Source organism: Odocoileus virginianus, chromosome X, assembly GCF_023699985.2.
Source record: "Odocoileus virginianus isolate 20LAN1187 ecotype Illinois chromosome X, Ovbor_1.2, whole genome shotgun sequence".
NCBI classification, from domain to species: domain Eukaryota; kingdom Metazoa; phylum Chordata; class Mammalia; order Artiodactyla; family Cervidae; genus Odocoileus; species Odocoileus virginianus.
The window spans coordinates 44,953,086-44,973,468 of record NC_069708.1 but is presented as its reverse complement, the minus strand read 5'-3'; the positions used below and the strand labels follow the sequence as shown (position 1 = coordinate 44,973,468).

General features: G+C 38.4%; 2 pseudogenes; one reads left to right on the top strand and one right to left on the bottom strand.

Moving 5' to 3' along the window:
- Positions 1 to 4,631: 4,631 nt before the first annotated feature.
- On the top strand, positions 4,632 to 6,105 carry LOC110136400 (eukaryotic initiation factor 4A-I-like; annotated as a pseudogene).
- Positions 6,106 to 8,607: 2,502 nt separating this feature from the next.
- LOC110136393 (elongation factor 1-alpha 1 pseudogene) lies at positions 8,608 to 10,163 on the bottom strand (annotated as a pseudogene).
- Between the last annotated feature and the right edge of the window lie 10,220 nt (positions 10,164 to 20,383).

The following is a 20,383-nucleotide window of genomic DNA, read 5'->3' as shown; positions in this document are numbered from 1 at the left end:
ACTGACTGGGCTTCCTTGGTGGTGCCAGTGGTAAAGAAACTGCATGCCAATGCAGGAGACATAAGAGATGTGGGCTCGATCCTGGGACAGGAAGATCCCCTGGAGAAGGGAACGGCAATCCACTCCAGTATTCCTGCCTGGAGAATTTCACGGACAGAAGAGCCTGGAGATTTATAGTCCATGGGGTTGCAAAGAGTCGGACATGACTGAAGCGACTGAATATGAACACAAGCACATACTAGTGACTAAAATACAGTATCCACTCTGTAAACATGAGAAAGAAAATAAATTTTGTCATGAGAAATAAAATACCCGCCGATAGTTTGAGTAGCTATCCATCTACCTATCATCTCTCTCTCTCTTTCTCTCTACAACCCTAAGTAAACCACCAAAAAATAGGTAGAATATATAAATGAGCTCAGTAAAGTTGAAGATTATAAAGCCAATATATTTATCTATATAGATGTAAGAATATATATATATATGTATATACATTTGTATTGAGATAGATAGATAGATAGATAGATAGATAGATAGATAGATAGATAGATAGATAGATATAAGGAAATATTCAGCCATAAAAAGAATACAATTTTGCCATTTATATTGTCGTAGAAAAACTTTGAGGGCTGTGTGTGTGTGTGTGTGTGTGTGTGTGTGTGTGTGTGTGAGCTCAGTCATGTCTGACTCTTTGCAACCCCATGGACTGTAGCCCATGGAATTTTACAGACAAGAATATTGGAGCTTGTTGCCATTTTCTTCTCCAGGGGATCTTCCTGACCCAGGGATGTAACCCGAGTCTCTTACACATCCTGCTTTGGCAGGCAGGTTCTTTGCCACTGCGTCACCTGGGAAGTCCCTTGAGGGCATTACACTAAGTTAAATATTTTATAAAATGAAAGGCAAATGTCATAAAATCTCACTTATATGTAGAATCTAACAGCAACAATAAAAACGAAGCTTGTAGAAATAGAACTGATTTGTGATTGCCAGAGGTGGGGGTTGTTGGTGAGCAAAATGGATATATGTGTGAGTTCGTCGCTCAGTTATGTCTGACTCTGCAAACATATGGGTGGTAGCCCGCCAGGTTCCTCTGTCCATGGGATTGCTGAGGCAAGAGTACTGGAGTGGCTAGCCATTCCCTTCTCCAGGGAATCTTCCCCACCCAGGTACTGAACGCAGGTCTCCCATATTACAGGCAGATTTTTGACCCTCAAAACCACCACAGAAGCCTATAATAAAGTTTTTTTATGCACTCAAAAAGTCAAAAGGTACAAACTTCTAGTTTTAATATAAACACTTTATGGGGGTGTATTGTACAATTTGGAGACCACAATTAATAATACTACATTGTATATTTTAAAGTTGTTAAGACAATAGGCCTTGAAAATTATCATTGTAAGAAAAAAAGAAAAAAACCTGAAAATATGTGTAGTGACCTACAAAACCTCCTAGAACAAACACCAGAAAAGATGTCCTTTTCGTTATAAGGGACTGGAATACAAAAGTAGGAAGTCAAGAAACATCAGGAGTAACAGGCAAATTTGGCCTTGGAATACAGAATGAAGCAGGGCAAAAGCTAATAGAGTACTGCCAAGAGAATGCACTCTTCATAGCAAACGTCCTCTTCCAACAACACAAGAGAAGACTCTATACATGGACATCATCAGATGGTCAACACCGAAATCAGATTGATTATATTCTTTGCAGCTAAAGATGGAGAAGCTTTATACAGTCAGTAAAAACAAGACCGGGAGCTGACTGTGGCTCAGATCATGAACTCCTTATTGCCAAATTCAAACTGAAATTGAAGAAAGTGGGGAAAACCACTAGACCATTCAGGGATGACCTAAATCAAATCCCTTATGACTATACAGTGGAAGTGAGAAATAGATTTAAGGGACAAATCTGATAGACAGAGTGCCTGATGAACTATGAATGGAGGTTCATGACATTGTACAGTAGACAGGAATCAAGATCATCCCCATGGAAAAGAAATGAAAAAAAGGAAAATGGCTGGCTGAGGAGGCCTTACAAATAGTTGTGAAAATAAGGAAATTTAAAAGCAAAGGGGAAAAGGAAAGATATACCCATTTGAATGCAGAGTTCCAAAGAGTAGCAAGGAGAGTAAGAAAGCCTTCCTCAGTGATCAGTGGAAAGAAATAGAGGAAAACAATAGAACGGGAAAGACTAGAGATCTCTTCAAGAAAATTAGAGACACCAACAGAATATTCCATGCAAAGATGGCTCAATAAAAGGCAGAAATGGTAGGGACCTAACAGAAGCTGAAAATATTAAGAGGAGGTGGCAAGAATACACAGAATTATACAAAAAAGAAATTCACAACCCAGATAATCACGATGTGTGATCAATCACCTAGAGCGAGACACCCTGGAAGGTAAAGTCAAGTGAGCCTTAGAAAGCATCACTACAAACAAAGCTAGTGGAGGTAATGGAATTCCAGTTGAGCTATTTCAAATCCTAAAAGATGATACTGTGAAAGTGCTGCACTCAATATGCCAGCAAATTTGGAAAACTCAGCAGTGGCCACAGGACTAGAAAAGGTCAGTTTTCAATCCAATCCCCCCAAAAAGGCAATGCCAAAGAACGCTCAACTATTGCACACTAATCTCACACGCTAGTAAAGTGATGCTCAAAGTTCTCGAAGCCAGGCTTCAGCAATACTTGAACTGTGAACTTCCAGATGTTCAAACTGGCTTTAGAAAAGGCAAAGGAACCAGAGATCAAATGGCCAACCTCCGCTGGATCATCGAAAAATCAAGAGAGTTCCAGAAAAACGTCTATTTCTGCTTTCTTGACTATGCCAAAGCCTTTGACAGTGTGGATAAAATACACTGTGGGAAATTCTGAAAGAGATGGGAATACCAGACAACCTGGCCTGCCTTTTGAGAAACCTATACGCAGGTCAGGAAGCAACAGTTAGAGTTGGGCATGAAACAACAGACTGGTTCCAAAAAGGAAAAGTAGTAAGTCAAGGCTGTATATTGTCACCCTACTTATTTAACTCATATGCAGAGTACATCATGAGAAACCCTGGGCTGGAGGAAGCACAAGGTGGAATGAAGATTGCTGGGAGAAATATCAATAACCTCATATATGCAGATGACACCATGCTTATGGCAGAGAGTGAAGAACCAAAGAGCTTTTTGATGAAAGTGAAAGAAGAGAGTGAAAAAGTTGGCATAAAGCTCAACATTCAGAAAACTAAGATCATGGCATCCAGTCCCATCACTTCATGGCAAATAGTTGGGGAAAGAGTGGAAACAGTGGCTGAATTTATTTGTCTGGGCTCCAAAATAACTGCAGATGGTGATTGCAGCCATGAAATTAAAAGAAGCGTACTCCTTGGAAGCAAAGTTATGACCAACCTCGGCAGCATATTAAAAAGCAGAGACATTACTTTGCCAACAAAGTTCTGTCTGGTCAAGGCTATGGTTTTTCCAGTGGTCATGTATGGATGTGAAAGTTGGACTATAAAAAAAGCTGAGTGCAGACGAATTGATACTTTTGAACTATAGTGTTGGAGAAGACTCTTGAGAGTCCCTTGGACTGCAAGGAGATCAAACCAGTCTATCCTAATAGAGATCAGTCCTGGGTACTCATTGGAAGGACTGATGTTGAAGCTGAAACCCCAATACTTTGGCCACCTGATGTGAAGAGCTGACTCATTTGAAAAGTCCTTGATGCTGGAAAAGATTGAGGGCAGAAGGAGAAGGGGATGACAGAAGGTGAGATGGTTAAATGTCATCACCACCTGAATGGACATGGGTTTAGGTTGACTCCGGGAGTTGGAGATGGGCAGGGCGGCCTGGCATGTTGCAGTCATGGGGTCGCAAAGAGTCAGACACGACTGAGCGACTGAACTGAACTGATGTGGTGATGGATGCTATGCAGACTTATTGTGTTGATCATTTCAAAATATATTCAAATATTAAATCAGTATATTGTACCTTGAAGCTATCATAATATTATATGCCAATTATACCTCAGTGAAAATGAAGACAAACATATAGACCAATGTAACAGAATAGAGAGCCCAGAAATAAGCCATCTTATTTATGGTCAATTGATTTTTGAAAAGGGTGTGGATACCATTATAGGGAGAAAAGAGTAAGAATAATCTTTGAAGCAAATGAAGCTGAGGAAACATTAACATGAAAAGAATAGGATTGGACCCTTACCTTACAGCATATGCAAAATTAATTGAAAATAATTTCAAGACCTAAACATAAGTGCTAAATTTATAAAACTCTTAAAAGAATATGTAGAGCAAATCTTCTATGATGATGTATTTGGCAAAGATTTCATGGATGTGACATGAAAAGCACAAGGCAAATATAAAAGCACTGGTAAGATAGATAGATAGATAGATAGATAGATAGATAGATATAGATATAGATATAGATACACTTGACTTCATCAGAATTAAGCATTTTCCATACTAATGTGAACTACCAAAAGAGGGAAAATGTAACACAGAAAGAGGACAAATTATTGCAAGTCATGTGTATGACAAGGAATTAATATGCAGAACATATAAATAGTTATGACAACTCCCAAAAAACAAGCAATCCAATTAAGAATGAGCAAATAGCTAGTTTTTAAGGATAATGTCTATAAGTCAGTATTCCTACTCCAGAGACAATGGCCGCAATAGGATGGAACCTGAAGGCATCATTAAGAGTAACTGGAATGAGATTGTTGACAGCTTTGATCATAGGAACCTCTCAGCCACTTCTCCATGATATCTATACCTATGGTTTTGAGAAGTCCTCTGCTATCCAGACATTCTTCCTTGTATCAAGGGTTATGATGTGATCACTCACACTCAGTCAGGGACTGGGAAAACAGCCAAATTTGACACATCAATTATGTGACAGATTGAATTAGATCTAAAGGCCACCTAGGCCTTGGTCTTGGAACCCACTAGAGAGTTGGCCTAGCAGATAAAGAAGGTAGTTATGGCTTTAGGAAATTACATGTTTGTCTCGTGCCACGCCTGCATTTGGGGTACCAACTTATGCGAAGGTTCAGAATCTGCAGGTGGAAGCTCCTCACACCATCTTGGGTACCCCAGGCCATGTGTTCAACATGCTTAACCAGAGATACTCATCTCCCAAATACATCAAGATGTTTGTACTGGATGAAGCTGATAAAACATTAAGCCATGAGTTGAAGGACCAAATCTAAGACATATTCCATCATCTCAACAGCAACATCCAGTTGGTTTTGCTCTCAGCTACAATGCCCTTTGATGTAACTGAAATGATCAAGAAGTTCATGAGACAAGTCTGTTCTATACATCTGAGTCTCTTTTTCTGTTTTGCATATAGGGTTATCGTTACCATCTTTCTAAATTCCGTATATATGTGTTAGTATACTGTAATGGACCCAGAGGGATCGGGTGGAGAGGGAGGTGGGAGGGGGGACCGGGATGGGGAATACATGTAAATCCATGGCTAATTCATTTCAATGTATGACAAAAACTACTGCAATGATGTAAAGTAATTAGCCTCCAACTAATAAAAATAAATGGAAAAAAAAAAAAAGAAGTTCATGAGAGACCCACTTAGAATTCTTATCAAGAAGGAAGCATTGACGTTGGAAGGTGTTCACCAATTCTATATAAATATGGAATTAGAGTAGTGGAAGCTGGACACACTGTGCAACTTGTATGAAACCCTGACCATTACCCAGGCAATCATCTTCATCAACACATGAAGAAAGATGGATTGGCTTACTAAGATGCAAGTCCTAGAACTCACCATCTCTGCCACACATGGAGATATGGACCAAAAAGAACTAGAGGTTATCATGAGGGACTTTTGCTCTGGCTCTGAGTATTGATTACCACTGACCTGCTAGTCAGGGACAGTGATGTGCAACAAGTTTCCTTAGTCATCAACTATGACCTCCACCCCACCAGGGAGGGCTATATCCACAAAATCAGTCATGGTAGATGTTTTGGTAATAAGGGTGTGGCTATTAACATGGTGACAGAAGAAAAGGGGACTCTTTGAGACATACAGACCTTCTATAACACCTCCAATGGGAGATGCCCTCAATGTTGTTGACCTCATCTGAGAAGGGCTATTGTGGTAGGATCAATCCTTGGAGGGAGGTTTGAGTAGCAGCAGGATGTGGGAGGAAAGGGAGCCAAAGGATGGACATCTTGTCATAATTTTTCTTTGAATAAATGTCAATTTTTGAGGCAAAAGAAAGAACCATGAACATTTTAGACCCCCTTTTCTTTGGGGATAGGCACTGTCTAATTTCCCCAAAGTACTAATCTGTTTCCTTAACCTAGTCAGCTTCCAAACCCCAGAGGCTCTCCTCACCCCAGCTGAATTCCTCTGAAAGTGATTCACTGGGGGCTACAATGTCACTCCAGCTCATTTACTGAACCAAATCTGGAGGAAGAATCCCTGATTTAGGTGGCCAAGGGGATTGTATCCAGGTGGGAAGAGCAGAGGAGAGAAAACGGTAGCCATTTTTACACTGTTTTGTATAGTACTTATTGATTCAGGAAACAAAAACAAAATTGTGAATAGAATGACTTGGAAACTGCCAAAAAAAGAAAAAAAAAAAAAAAAAGAATGAGCAATAACGTGACTAATAAGCTCACAGAAAGATGCTCAAAATCACTGGCTATCAAGAAAATGCAAATAAAAATCACAATGTTATTACTTCATGCACATTAGGATGTCTATTATAATAAAATAAAAAACAAAATTCTAAGTGGCACGGATTCTTGGGGGATTCTACAATGGAATGCAGAATGTTACAAAGTAATCTGTGTTATAAATGATAAGTGTATGAAACATCCTCACTGAAGTCTGGGCAAAAAATAGATGCGGACTTAAATAACTTTAGAAATGAATTGGGTCTTTAAGTTTAAAAGGAAAATAAAAATGCACATAACCACTGAAATTTACTTGATAAAATTGCTTTTTCTTGAGATATATGACTTCTCAGTTGTCTCAGATGGTAAAGAATCTTCCTGACAAGCAGGACACCAGGTTCTATCTCCGGGTCGGGAAGATACCCTGCTGAAGAAAATAGCAACTCACTCCAGTACCCTTGCCTGGGAAATCCAATGGACAGAGAACCCTGGAAGGCTGTAGTCCATGGGGTCACAAAAGAGCTGAACACGACTTAGCAACTAAAAGAAAACAGTTGAGGTAGACCGTTAACAGTTCTGATATTCTGCCCCTTACTTATATGTAATTCCCACTGTAACAGTGAGAAACCTGGATCCTAATATCTGTCATTCATTTATTTAATTATTCAGTTCCAGTATATGTGAATAGCTTTCATCTATTAGCCTAGTCAGAGGTTGCCTCAGCTCTGCAGAGAGATTCCTACATACTCAACTCTCAAGAGTCTTCTTCCAGTAAAACCAAACGAGATAAACTTCTCCAACTGAAATGATCAACCTTGTTAATTTAAAATGTTTTTCTCTTCATCTGTCAGTGCCTTCCTTTTAATATTTAAAAATATATATATTTTTTCTTTTTTCTGATCCTTTTTTAAGTGATAACACGATTATTCCATTAAACTCTGAGTTGCGGGCTATACAATTTGGTTGTTGCCGCATTCTTTAGTGGGATTTTTGCTTAGGTTCGTAAAAAGTGATGCTCATACTGATTGTTGTACATGTCTACATTTATACAGTTAAAGAAAAAATAAATGGCACCTTTTAAAGCAAGGTAGAAAGAGGACTTTGTTCAGGAAGGGGAGGACAGTTATAATAGGTATAAAGATCACTGTGATGGAATTTTGCAGTGGAGGAGAGAGACTGGGCTCAACTCTGAGTACAGTATGGGTAAGTGAGTAGTCAGAGAGCAGGGTGGGGTCAGTGAATTAAAAATTACTTAGAAGAACATCAGGGGTAAGGAGGGGTGGAATCTGGTACACTGACAAAGTATTATTGCTGAAGGCAGCCTAAGGCAATCACTAAGAGTATAATGAAGGGTGAGGAACTCAATTAAATATCAAAGGTGATTATATTGGAGATTTTTTTTCTTTAGCTTCCAGCCCCTTTTAATTTTCCTAGAACCTGGATACAATTAATTCTAACAGAGCAGTGCTCAATACAATTTAAGCCTCACATTTTAGATTAACTACTTAAATATGGTAAATGTGAATGCACATTCTCATAATTGGGAAACTAAAATTTGGCATAGCAAATTTACTCAATATTTGTGTAACCATACACAATTCTAAATGCAACATGAGTTTTCATATAGAATTTGACCTTCTTAAACTAGTGTTACATATAAAATGTAGTTACTCTTTGCTCATCTGTCTTAACATATGAAGTGTCTCACCAATGTTTTTTAAGACATACTTAAACAGATGAGCCCTCCTTATACAAGATTAAGAAACTGTAAACTCCAAGCCAGAAATATGAAGTTTTTCAGTTTACCAGAAATAGGTACTGGGCAACTCTTACCTAAGTAGTACTGTAGGAAGTTACAGTGTTGACCACAAGTTTCTGATTAATTTTTTTCAATGGGTCTCAAATTATATTACAGATTTCAGTTGAGTTATTTCCATTAAAATACTTATTTAAAAAATAGTAGCTTAAAACTGCAACACAAAAATCAAATGGTCCATAAAACATTCTCCTTTCCTTCTGAAGGTTATCATCAACCAGTCTTTTGCTGTTAAACTGAAATGGCCAATTGAGGCAAACAGTTCTGAGGCTGTTCTTCCACCACTGATTATGACTTGGGTGGCAGGTATTGGGGATAATATCAATTTAGCTTTCTGAGCTTTCTGGGAAGACTTGGTGACCTTGCCATCCTCAGCTGTTTTCTTGTCCACTTCTTTGATGACACAGACAGCAATCATTTGTCTCATGTCACAAACAGCAAAATGGCCCAGAGGCATCAAAGAAATGTTCAATACAGACACATCAGCCTGCCAGGAACCATATCAATAATGGCAGCATCACCAGATTTCTAGAATTTGGGGATATATTCCAGCCTTTTCCCAAAACAACAATCCATATTTTCCTTCAGCTCATCACACTTGCAAGCAATGTGAGCTGTGTGACAATCCAGCTCAAGTGCATATCCAGCACTGATTTGGCCTGAATGGTTTAAGATAATCACCTGAGCTGTTAAATCAGCTGCTTCTATCAGTGGGTCCTTTTGTGTTGTCCCAGCCATACTGCCATGAAAATCATCTTTGGCAGATATGTTCTTGACATTGAAGCCCACATTGTCCCAAGGAAGGGCTTTGCTCAAAGCTTCATTGTGCATTTCAACAGACTTCACTTCAGTTGTTATGTTAACAAGAGTAAAAGTGACCATCATGCCAGATTTGAGGACACCAATCAATCTCTACTCAACCTACAGGGACAGTATCAATACCACCAATTTTGTAGATGTCCTGGAGGGGCAAATACAAGAGCTTGTCAGTTAGATGAGCTGGTGGTAGGATGCAATGCAGAGTTTCAAAGAGCGTGATTCCAATGGCATTGCATTCTTTATGGGTGACTTTGCATCCCTTGAACCAAGGCATGTTAGCACTTGGTTCCAGCATGTTGCCACCATTCCAGTCAGAGGTTGACACAAATGCTACTGTGTTGGAGTTGTAGCCAGTTTCCTTAATGTAGGTGCTACCTTATTTAACAATTTCCTTATATCTTTTCTGGCTGTAGGGTGGCTCAGTGGAATCCATTTTGTTAAATCCAATGATGTTTCACACCCATGTTAGAAGGGCATGCTCACAAGTCTGCTCAATCTTGGAGATACTGGCCTCAAATTCTCCAGCACCAGGAGCAGCAATCAGGACAGCACAGCCACCCTGAGATGTGGTGTGCCTATAATCATGTTTTTGATGAAGTCTCTGTATCCTGGGGTATCAATGATGGTCATATAGTACTTGTTGGGCTCAAAATTCCAAAGGGAGATATCAATTGTGATACTATACTCACATTTAGCTTTCAGTTTTTCCAAGACCCAAGCATACTTGAAGGGGCTCTTTCCCATCTCAGTAGCCTCTCTTTTAAACTTTTCAATGGTTCTTTTGTTGATCCTACCATATTTGTAGATCAAATGGCCAGTGTTGGTAGACTTCTCCAAATCTACATGTCCAGTGAAAATTATATTGATGTGGTTCTTCTTTCCCATTTTGGCTTAGATTTAGCAGTGGTTTTCATGAGACCTGTGTCCTGGGGACAAACCCATTGTAAAAAGGAGAATGGGCTATTATGGCTAAACTCACAAAGGAAAAATTCTTGATAAAACTTCACAATACAAAGAAGAACAAAGAAGGCTAAAAGTCAAGCCTCAATAAAAAAGAGTTCAAGAGAGCCTGAGAAGAATTTGAACAATGACATAATCTGTCACTATACTGCTATAGAGATGGTAGTACAACTTCTTAGGAGGTATAATGGTGATTTAATTTAATGACGATGCCAACTAAAACTATTTTGCGCAGCAGCCTTCAGAACAAACCGCATGTATTTCTTCTGTAAGAATATTCTCCTATTTGTATATAAAAATGCATCAACATCATATGTTTCTCACATTAGATTACATCAGCTGAGAGTTTGGGAAGTTATCTGATTAATTATCTACAGAGTAGAGGGCAATTTGAAACCAGAATTTCTATCTGTTGCCTCGAATATAACCTGGTTATGTTAAGGTATCTCAAGAACAAGTTTTCTTTTCTTATTTGGAAAAAAAAAAGTTTAATTACTAGTTCTATTATACATGAAAGAGTTATGTATACAAATTGAACACAAAATAATGAAACTAGTTAAAAAATTTCTTAATTATACATTTGTCACTGAATTTCTCTAATAGGAACTCATCATGTAAGTTTTACTTTTTAAACTTAAGATTTGATATTGAATTGATATGAAAATTTACCAAATTAAATGTTAACATAATTTTTGAGCATTTACCTTTTGTCAGTAATTTGATAAAAGATAATTTTAAAATATCTCTACTTCATGGAGCACAACTTTGTCATGTTGAAGTGACTTGCATAACTCAATGAAGCTATGGCCGTGCAGGGCCATCCAGGACAGATGGTTCAGAGTGGAGAGTTCTGACAAAATATGGTCCACTGGAGGAGGGAGTGGAAAACCATTCCAGTATTCTTGCCATGAGAACCCTATGAACATTAACAGTATGAAAAGGCAAAAATATATGACACCACAAAATAAGTCCCCCAAGTTGGAAAGTATCCAATATGCTACTGGGGAAGAGCAGAGGGCAATTACTAATAGCTCCAGAAAGAATGAAAGCAGAAACAATGCTCAGTTGTGAATATGCCTGCTGGTGAAAGTAAAGTCCGATGCTCTAAAGAACAATATTGCATAGGAACCTGGAAAGTTAGGTCCATGAATCAAGGTAAATAGGATGTAGTTAAGCAGGAGATGGCAAAAGTCAATATCTACATCTTAGGAATGAGTGAACTAAAATGGACAGGAGTGGGCGAATTTAATTCAGATGGTCATAATATCTACTTCTGTAGGCAAGAATTCCTTAGAAGAAATGGAGTAGCCATCATAGTCAAAAAAGAGCTTGAAATGCAGTTTTTGACTGCTATCTCAAAAATGACAGAATGATCACAGATAATTTACAAGGCAAAACATTCAACATCACAATAATCCAAGTCTATGCCCCAACCACTGATGCTGAAGAAACTGAAATTAATTAGTTTTGTGAAGACTTTCAAAAGCTTCTAGAACTAATAACAACAACAACAACAAAATGTCAACTTCATCATAGGGGATTGGAATGCAATGTTGTAAATCACAAGATACCTGGAGTAACAGGCAAGAATGGCCTTGGGGGACACAACGGAGCAGGGACAAGGCTAACAGAGTTTTGTCAAGAGAACATATTGGTTATAGCAAACACACTTTTCCAACAACAAAAGAAATGACTCTACACGTGGACATCACCAAATTGTCAATGTCAAAATCAGATTGACTATGTTCCTTGCAACCAAGTATGGAGAAACTCCATAAATTCAGCAGAAACAAAACCTGAAGCTGACTGTGGCTCAGGTCATAAGCTCCTTATTGCAATATTCAGACTTAAATTGAATAAAGTAGGGGAAATGAGACCAGGTATGACCTATATCAAACCCCTTATGATTATACAGTGGAGGTGACAAATAGATTCAAGGGATTAGATCTGATAGAGCACCAGAAGAACTATGGACAAAGGTTCACAACACTGTAGAGTAGACAATGACCAAAACCATCCCAAAGAAAAAGAAATGTATGAAGGCAAAGCAGTTGTCAGAGGAGGTTTTACCAATAGCTGAGTAAAGAAGAGAAGTGAAAAACAAAGGAGAAGGGGAAATATATACCCAAATGAATGCAAAGTTACAGAGAATGGCAAGGGGGGATAAGAAGCCTTCTTCAATGAATAATGTAAAGAAGTAGAGGAAAACAATAGAATGGGAAAGGCTAGAGATCTCATCATGAACATTGGAGTATTAGAGGTATCAAGGGAACATTTAATGCAAGCCTGGGCATGATAAACGACAGAAATGGTAAGGACCTATCAGAGGCAGAAGATATTAAGAAGAGATGGCAAGAATACTCTGCAGAAGAACTCTACAAAAGAGGTCATAATGATTCAAATAACCACGATGATGTGGTCATTCAAGTAGAGCTGGACGACCTAGAGTGTGAAGTCAAGTGGGGCTTAGGAAAAGTGAAAGTGAAAGTGACTACTACTAACAAAGCTAATGGAGATGACGGAAATTCAGCTGAGATTTTTAAAGTCTTAAAAGATGATGCTGACTCCTCGAGCTCAACTCCAGAATAATAAATGACTCAATCAAAAAATGGGCCAAAGAACTAAACAGACATCTCTCCAAAGAAGACATACAAATGGCTAGCAAACACATGAAAAGATGCTCAACATCACTATCAGAGAAATTCAAATCAAAACCACAATGAGGTACCATTACACGCCAGTCAGGATGGCTACTATCCAAACGTCTACAAGCAATAAATGTTGGAGAGGGTGTGGAGAAAAGGGAACCCTCTTACACTGTTGGTGGGAATGCAAACTAGTACAGCCGCTATGGAAAACAGTGTGGAGATTTCTTAAAAAAACTGGAAATAGACCCAGCAATCCCACTCCTGGGCATACACACTGAGGAAACCAGATCTGAAAGAGACACTTGCACCCCAATGTTCATTACAGCACTGTTTATAATAGCCAGGACATGGAAGCAACCTAGATGCCCATCAGCAGACGAATGGATGAGGAAGCTGTGGTACATATACACCATGGAATATTACTCAGCCATTAAATGAATTCATTTGAATCAGTTCTAATGAGATGGATGAAATAGGAGTCCATTATACAGAGTGAAGTAAGCCAGAAAGATAAAGACCATTACAGTATCCTAACACATATATATCGAATTTAGAAAGATGATAATGATAACCCTATATACAAAACAGAAAATGAGACACAAATGTATAGAACAGACTTTTGGACTCTGTGGGAGAATGCAAGGGTGGGATGTTTCGAGAGAACAGCATTGAAACATGTATATTATCTAGGATGAAACAGATTACCAGCCCAGGCAGGATGCATGAGACAAGTGCTCAGGCTTGGTGCACTGCAAAGACCCAGAGGGATCGGGTGGAGAGGGAGGTGGGAGGGGGGATCGGGATGGGGAATATATGTAAATCCATGGCTAATTCATGTCAATGTATGACAGAAACCACTACAATATTGTAAAGTAATTAGCCTCCAACTAATAAAAATAAATGGAAAAAATTAAAAAAAAAAAAAAAGATGATGCTGGTGAAGTGCTGCACTCAACATGTCAGCAAATACGGAAAACTCTACAATGGCCACAGGACTGAAAAAGGTCAGTTTTCATTCCAATCCCAAAGAATGACAGTACCAACAAATGTTCAAACTACAGGACAATTGCATTCATTTTGCATGTTAATAAGATTATGCTCAAAATACTTCAAGCCAGGCTTCAGCAGTATGTGAAGTGAAAACTTCCAGATGTATAAGCTGGGTTTAGAAAAGGTAGAGGAACCAGAGATCAAATTGCCAAACTTCATAGCATCATAGACACCTACTTCTGCTTCCTTGACCATGCTAAAACCTTTAAATGTGTGGATCACAACAAACTGTGGAAACTCTTTAAAGAGTTGAGAATACCAGACCACTTTACCTGTCTTCTGAGAAACTTACATGCAGGACAAGAAGCAACAGTTAGAACCAATTATGGAAGAACAGACTGACTCAAAATTTGGAAAGGAATACATCAAGGCTGTATATTGTCACCCTGCTTATTTAACTTCTATACAGAGTATACAAAGTAAAATGCTGGGCTGGATGTATCACAAGTTGGAGTCAAGATTGCCAGGAGAAATACCAACAACCTCAGATGATTTGTAGATGATACCACTTTAATGGCAGAAAGTGAAAACAAACTAAAGAGCCTCTTGATGAGGGTGAAAGAGGAGAGTGAAAAAGCTGTCTTGAAACTCAACATTCAAAAAACTAAGATCACAGCATCTGATCATCACTTCATGGCAAATAGATGGGGGAAAAGTAAAGCATTGACAGATTTTATTTTCTTGGGCTCCAAAATCATTATAGGCAGTGACTACAGCCATGACATATAAAAGATGCTTGCTCCTTGGAAGGAAAGGTATGACAAAACTAGACAGTGTATTAAAAAAAAGACATCACTTTGCTGACAGAGGTCTATATACTCAAAGTTATGGTTTTTACAGTAGTCATGAAATGGATGTAAGAGTTGGACCATAAAGAAGCCTGGTTGCCGAAGAATAGATGCTTTCAAATTGTAGTGCTGGAGAAGAGTCTTGAGAGTCCCTTGGACAGCAAGGAGATCAAACCAGTCAATCCTAAAGGAAATAAAGCTTGAATATTCATTGGAAGGACTATAGCTGAAGTTTGAGTTCCAATAATCTGGCCATCTGATGTGAAGAGCTGACTCATTGGAAACTCATTCCTGTTGCTCGGAATGATTAAAGGCAAAAGGAGAAGAGGGTGGCAGAGGATGAGATGGTTAGATAGCATCACCAACTCAGTGGACATGAAGTTGAGCAAATTCTGGGGGATAGTGAAACACAGGGAGGCCTGGTTGGCTGCAGTGTATAGGGTCGCAAAGAGCTGGACATGACTTAGCAAGTGAACAACACAACATCTCATTTATTTCTAGAGCAATAAGAAATTATTTCTTGTTTGGTCTCCCAGAAATATTTAACAACATTTAGATGTTACACTTGAAAAAAAAAAAAAAACTGAGGTTTTAACTACAGCTCTTAGTTTTGAAGAACAAATTAAAGTTTTGCAGACAGATATGCATGGAAAGAGCATTCCAAACAGAATAAGTAATGATACAGTGACAAGGAGTCACAAGTAGGCATTTCCTTTTATTCTTGCCTGGAAAATCCCATGGATGGAGAAGCCTAGTAGGCTACAGTCCATGGGATCGCAAAGAGTCAGACACGACTGAGTGACTTCATTTTCATTTTCACTTTAAGGAGTTCAGTTCAGTTCAGCCACTCAGTCGTGTCTGACACTGCAAACGCATGGACTGAAGCACGCAAGGCCTCCCTGTCCATTGCCAAATCCCAGAGTTTGCTAAAACCTATGTCCATTGAGTCGGTGATGCCATCCAACCATCTCGTCCTCTGTTGTCCCCTTCGCCTCCCACCTTCAATATTTCCCAGCATCACAGTCTTTTCAAATGAGTCAGTTCTTCTCATCAGGTGGCCAAAGTGTTGGAGTTTCAGCTTCAGTATCAGACCTTCCAATGAATATTCAAAAGTGATTTCCTTTTAGGATGGACTGGTTGGATCTCCTTGCTGTCCAACGGATTCTCAAGTGTCTTCTCTAACACCACAGTTAAAAATATCAACTCTTCGGCCCTTAGCTTTATAGTCTAACTCTCACATCCAAACATGACTACTGGAAAAACAATAGCTTTGACTATATGGACCTTTGTTGGCAAATTAATGTTTCTACTTTTTAATATGCTGTCTAGGTTGGTCAGAATTTTTTCTTCCAAGGAGCAAGCATCTTTTAATTTCATGGCTGCAGTCACCATCTGCAGTGATCTTGGAGCACCCCTCCAAAAAACTCTGCCACTCTTTCCAATGTTTCCCCATCTATTTGCCATGAAGTGATGGAATCAGATGCCATGATCTTGGTTTCCTGAATGTTGAGTTTTAAGCCAACTTTTTCACTCTTCTCTTTCACATTCATCAAGAGGCTCTTTAGTTCTTCTTCCCTTTCTGCCATAAGGGTTGTGTCATCTGCATATCTGAGGTTATTGATATCTCTCCTGGCAATTTTGATTCTAGCTTGTGCTTCATCCAGCCCACCGTCTCTCATGATGTACTCTTCATATAAGTTAAATAAGCAGACTGAGTATATACAGCCTCGACACACTCTTTTCCCGATTTGGAACCAGTTTGTTTTTCCTTGTCCAGTTCTCGCTGTTGCTTCTTGGCCTGCATACAAATTTCTCAGGAGGCAGGTTAGGCTGTCTGGTATTCCCATCTCTTTAAGAATTTTCCACAGTGATCCACACAGTCAAAGGTTTTGACATAGTAAATAAAAGAGAATTAGGTGTTTTTTTTTTTTATTCTTTTCCTGGAACTCTCTTGTGTTTTCTATGATCCATTGCATGTTGGTACTTTGATCTCTGGTTCCTCTGCAATTTCTAAATCCAGCTTGAGCATCTGGAAGTTCATGGTTCACCTACTGTTGAAGCCTGACTTCGAGAATTTTAAGCATTACTTTGCTGGAGTGTAAAATGAGTTGAATTGTTTGCGCATTCTTTGGCATTGCCTTTCTTTGGGATTGGAATGAAAACTAACATTCTCCAGTCTGTGGTCACTGCTGAGTTTTCCAAATTAGCTGACATATTGAGTGCAGCATCATCTTTTAAGATTTGAAATAGGTCAACTGGAATTCCATCACCTCTACTAGCTTTCTTCATAGTGATGCTTCCTAAGGCCCAGTTGACTTTGCCTTCCAGGATGTCTGGCTCTAGGTGAGTGAGCATACCATTGTGATTATCTGGGTTATTAAGATCTTTTTTTTTACAGTTCTTCTGTGTATTCTTGCCATCTTTTCTTTATATCTTCTTTCTGTTAGGTCCATTCCATTTCTGTACTATTGTGGCCATCTTTGCTTGAAATATTCTGTTGGTATCTCTAATTTTCTTGAAGAGATCTCTAGTCTTTCCATTCTATTGTTTTCCTCTATTTCTTTGCACTGATCATTGAGGAGGGCTTTCTTATCTCTCCTTGCTATTCTTTAGAACTTTGCATTCAAATGGGTATATTTTTCATTTTCCTCATTGCCTTTCATTTTTCTTCTTTTCACTGCTATATGTAAGGCCTCCTCAGACAAGCATTTTGCCTTTTTGCATTTGTTTTTCTTTGGGATGGTCTTGATCACTGCTTCCTTTACAATGTACAAATCTCCATCCATAGTTCTTCATGCACTATGTCTATCAGATCTAATCTGTTGAATCTATTTGCCACTTCCACTGTAATATTTTAAGGCATTTGTTTTAGGTCATATCTATATGGTCTAGTGGTTTTCCCTACTTTCTTCAATTTAAGTCTGAATTTGGCAATAAGGAGTTCTTGATCTGATCTGCAGTCAGCTCCCGGTCTTGTTTTTGCTGACTGTATAGAACCTCTCCATCTTTGGCTGCAAAGAATTTAATCAATCTGATTTCGGTATTGACCATCTGGTGCAGTCCTTGTGTAGATTCTTCTCTTATGTTGTTGGAAGAGGGTGTTTGCTATGACCAGCATGTTTTCTTGGCAAAACTCCATTAGCCTTTGCTCTGCTTCTTTCTGTACTCCAAGGCCAAATTTGCCTGTTACTCCAGGTGTTTCTTGACTTCCCACTTTTGCATTCCACTCCCCTATAATGAAAAAGACATCTTTTTGGGGTGTTAGTTCTACAAGGTCATATAGGTCTTCATAGAACCATTCAACTTCAGCTTCTTCAGTATTACTGATTGGGGCATAGACTCGGATTACTGTGATAGTGAATTGCTTGCCCTGGAAACTAACAGAGATCATTCTGTTGTTTTTGAGATTGCATCCAAGTACTGCATATTGCACTCTTGTTGACTATGATGGCTACTCCATTTCTTCTAAGGGATTCTTTTAAGGAAACTACATATTATTTAGTATAAATAGAATATAAGTGATGGAGGATGAAAAAATGAGATTGTGTATGCTGGCAGAGACCAGAGTGCTATGCACATGTTACAGAGATTTTATCTTATTTAGTTTGAAGTTTTGAAAGAAATTGAAGCTAAGAGAGTTGCAACATCAAGTTTATGTCTTAGATTAAAATAGACTCAGATTTCAAGTTGTGCAGAACATAAAGACACAGCAGCAGAAATGGACACAAGCACACATTTTATAGGTAAAACTAATAAATTTAAGTAGAAGAAAATTAGAAGTGGGGGCCGCTGATATATATATTTTTTTACTTGTTTGAGCAACTAGTACTTTTATTTTTTTTATTTTTTTAAATTTTTTTTTTATTAGTTGGAGGCTAATTACTTTACATCATTACAGTAGTTTTTGTTATACATTGAAATGAATTAGCCATGGATTTACATGTATTCCCCATCCCAGTCCCCCCTCCCACCTCCCTCTCCACCCGATCCCTCTGGGCCTTCCCAGTGCACCAGGCCCTAGCACTTGTCTCATGTACCCAACCTGGGCTGGTTATTTGTTTCACCCTAGATAATATACATGTTTCAATGCTGTTCTCTTGAAACATCCCACCCTCGCCTTCTCCCAGAGTCCACAAGTCTGTTCTATACATCTGAGTCTCTTTTTCTGTTTTGCATATAGGGTTATCATTACCATATTTCTAAAGTCCATATATATGTGTTAGTATACTGTAATGGTCTTTATCTTTCTGGCTTACTTCGCTCTGTATAATGGGCTCCAGTTTCATCCATCTCATTAGAACTGATTCAAATGAATTCTTTTTAATGGCTGAGTAATATTCCATGGTGTATATGTACCACAGCTTCCTCATCCATTCGTCTGCTGATGGGCATCTGGGTTGCTTCCATGTCCTGGCTATTATAAACAGTGCTGCGATGAACATTGGGGTGCACGTGTCTCTTTCAGATCTGGTTTCCTTGGTGTGTATGCCCAGAAGTGGGATTGCTGGGTCATATGGCAGTTCTATTTCCAGCTTTTTAAGAAATCTCCACACTGTTTTCCATAGTGGCTGTACTAGTCTGCATTCCCACCAACAGTGTAAGAGGGTTCCCTTTTCTCCACACCCTCTCCAGCATTTATTGCTTGTAGACTTTTGGATAGCAGCGATCCTGACTGGCGTATAATGGTACCTCATTGTGGTTTTGATTTGCATTTCTCTGATAATGAGTGATGTTGATATATTTCATATAAATTGTGCTTTTGAATGTGGGCTTATTACATATTTTATTTAATTGTTGCTTGCTGTGTATGAAAATTCTTAAAGGACAGGTGTTGTGGCTCTGACTATATCTTCACTTTAGCCAGAACCAAAACAAAATAAGCTGGTTGGGATTTTGAACACCTGACATTTGAGTAGTTTAATCTGCTTTATCTTTCAGAGCAAATCTCTTATCTGATCATTCTATAGTTCAGTTATTGTGGTTGACTTAAATATTAACTGGCACTGGATGACTTGAAACTTTTGTTCCCAGAAAAACAAATGATATCAATACTATCACCTCTTTTATATAACATATCACTAATAATACATTAATACATCCAATTTTAGTGTGATAATCCCTTCATTAATGGTAAAAATTAATATAAGTGACAAGAAACTTGAACTTATCTCAAAAGCCAAAAACTATCCTAAACTCAGCACAATATTGAATTCATATCAATTTTTGCTTAAGAGACATATGAACTTTTAGAAAATGTAGTATAGTTTTTGTCTAGTCAAATATAAGGTGGCAAGTGTCTTCAGGAGGTGAGATGTTAAAAGACAAACTGGAGCATATTAAAATTTTAAGTGCTTATTTGAGAAAAAATTGATTTGAACCAGGCAATGACAAACAGGAAGTGGTAAGGAACACTCACCAAACAGGACCTCATAGAGATACTTTTTATAGAAAAAAAAATTAAAAAAAAAAAAAAAACAGAAGTAAAGTAAGAAAATCATTGCTTGGCTGTAACATAAAGCCTAGTTGGCTGCTTGTGATTGGTTGTCCTTAGGTTTTGGTGTTTTAATCTTAAGGCATTTATAGGCTTAGATTTTGTTTTGCTTAAGGGGGCTGTCTCAGCACAAGAGACACCTCAGCCTTAAGGCCTGCTTGTTTAATT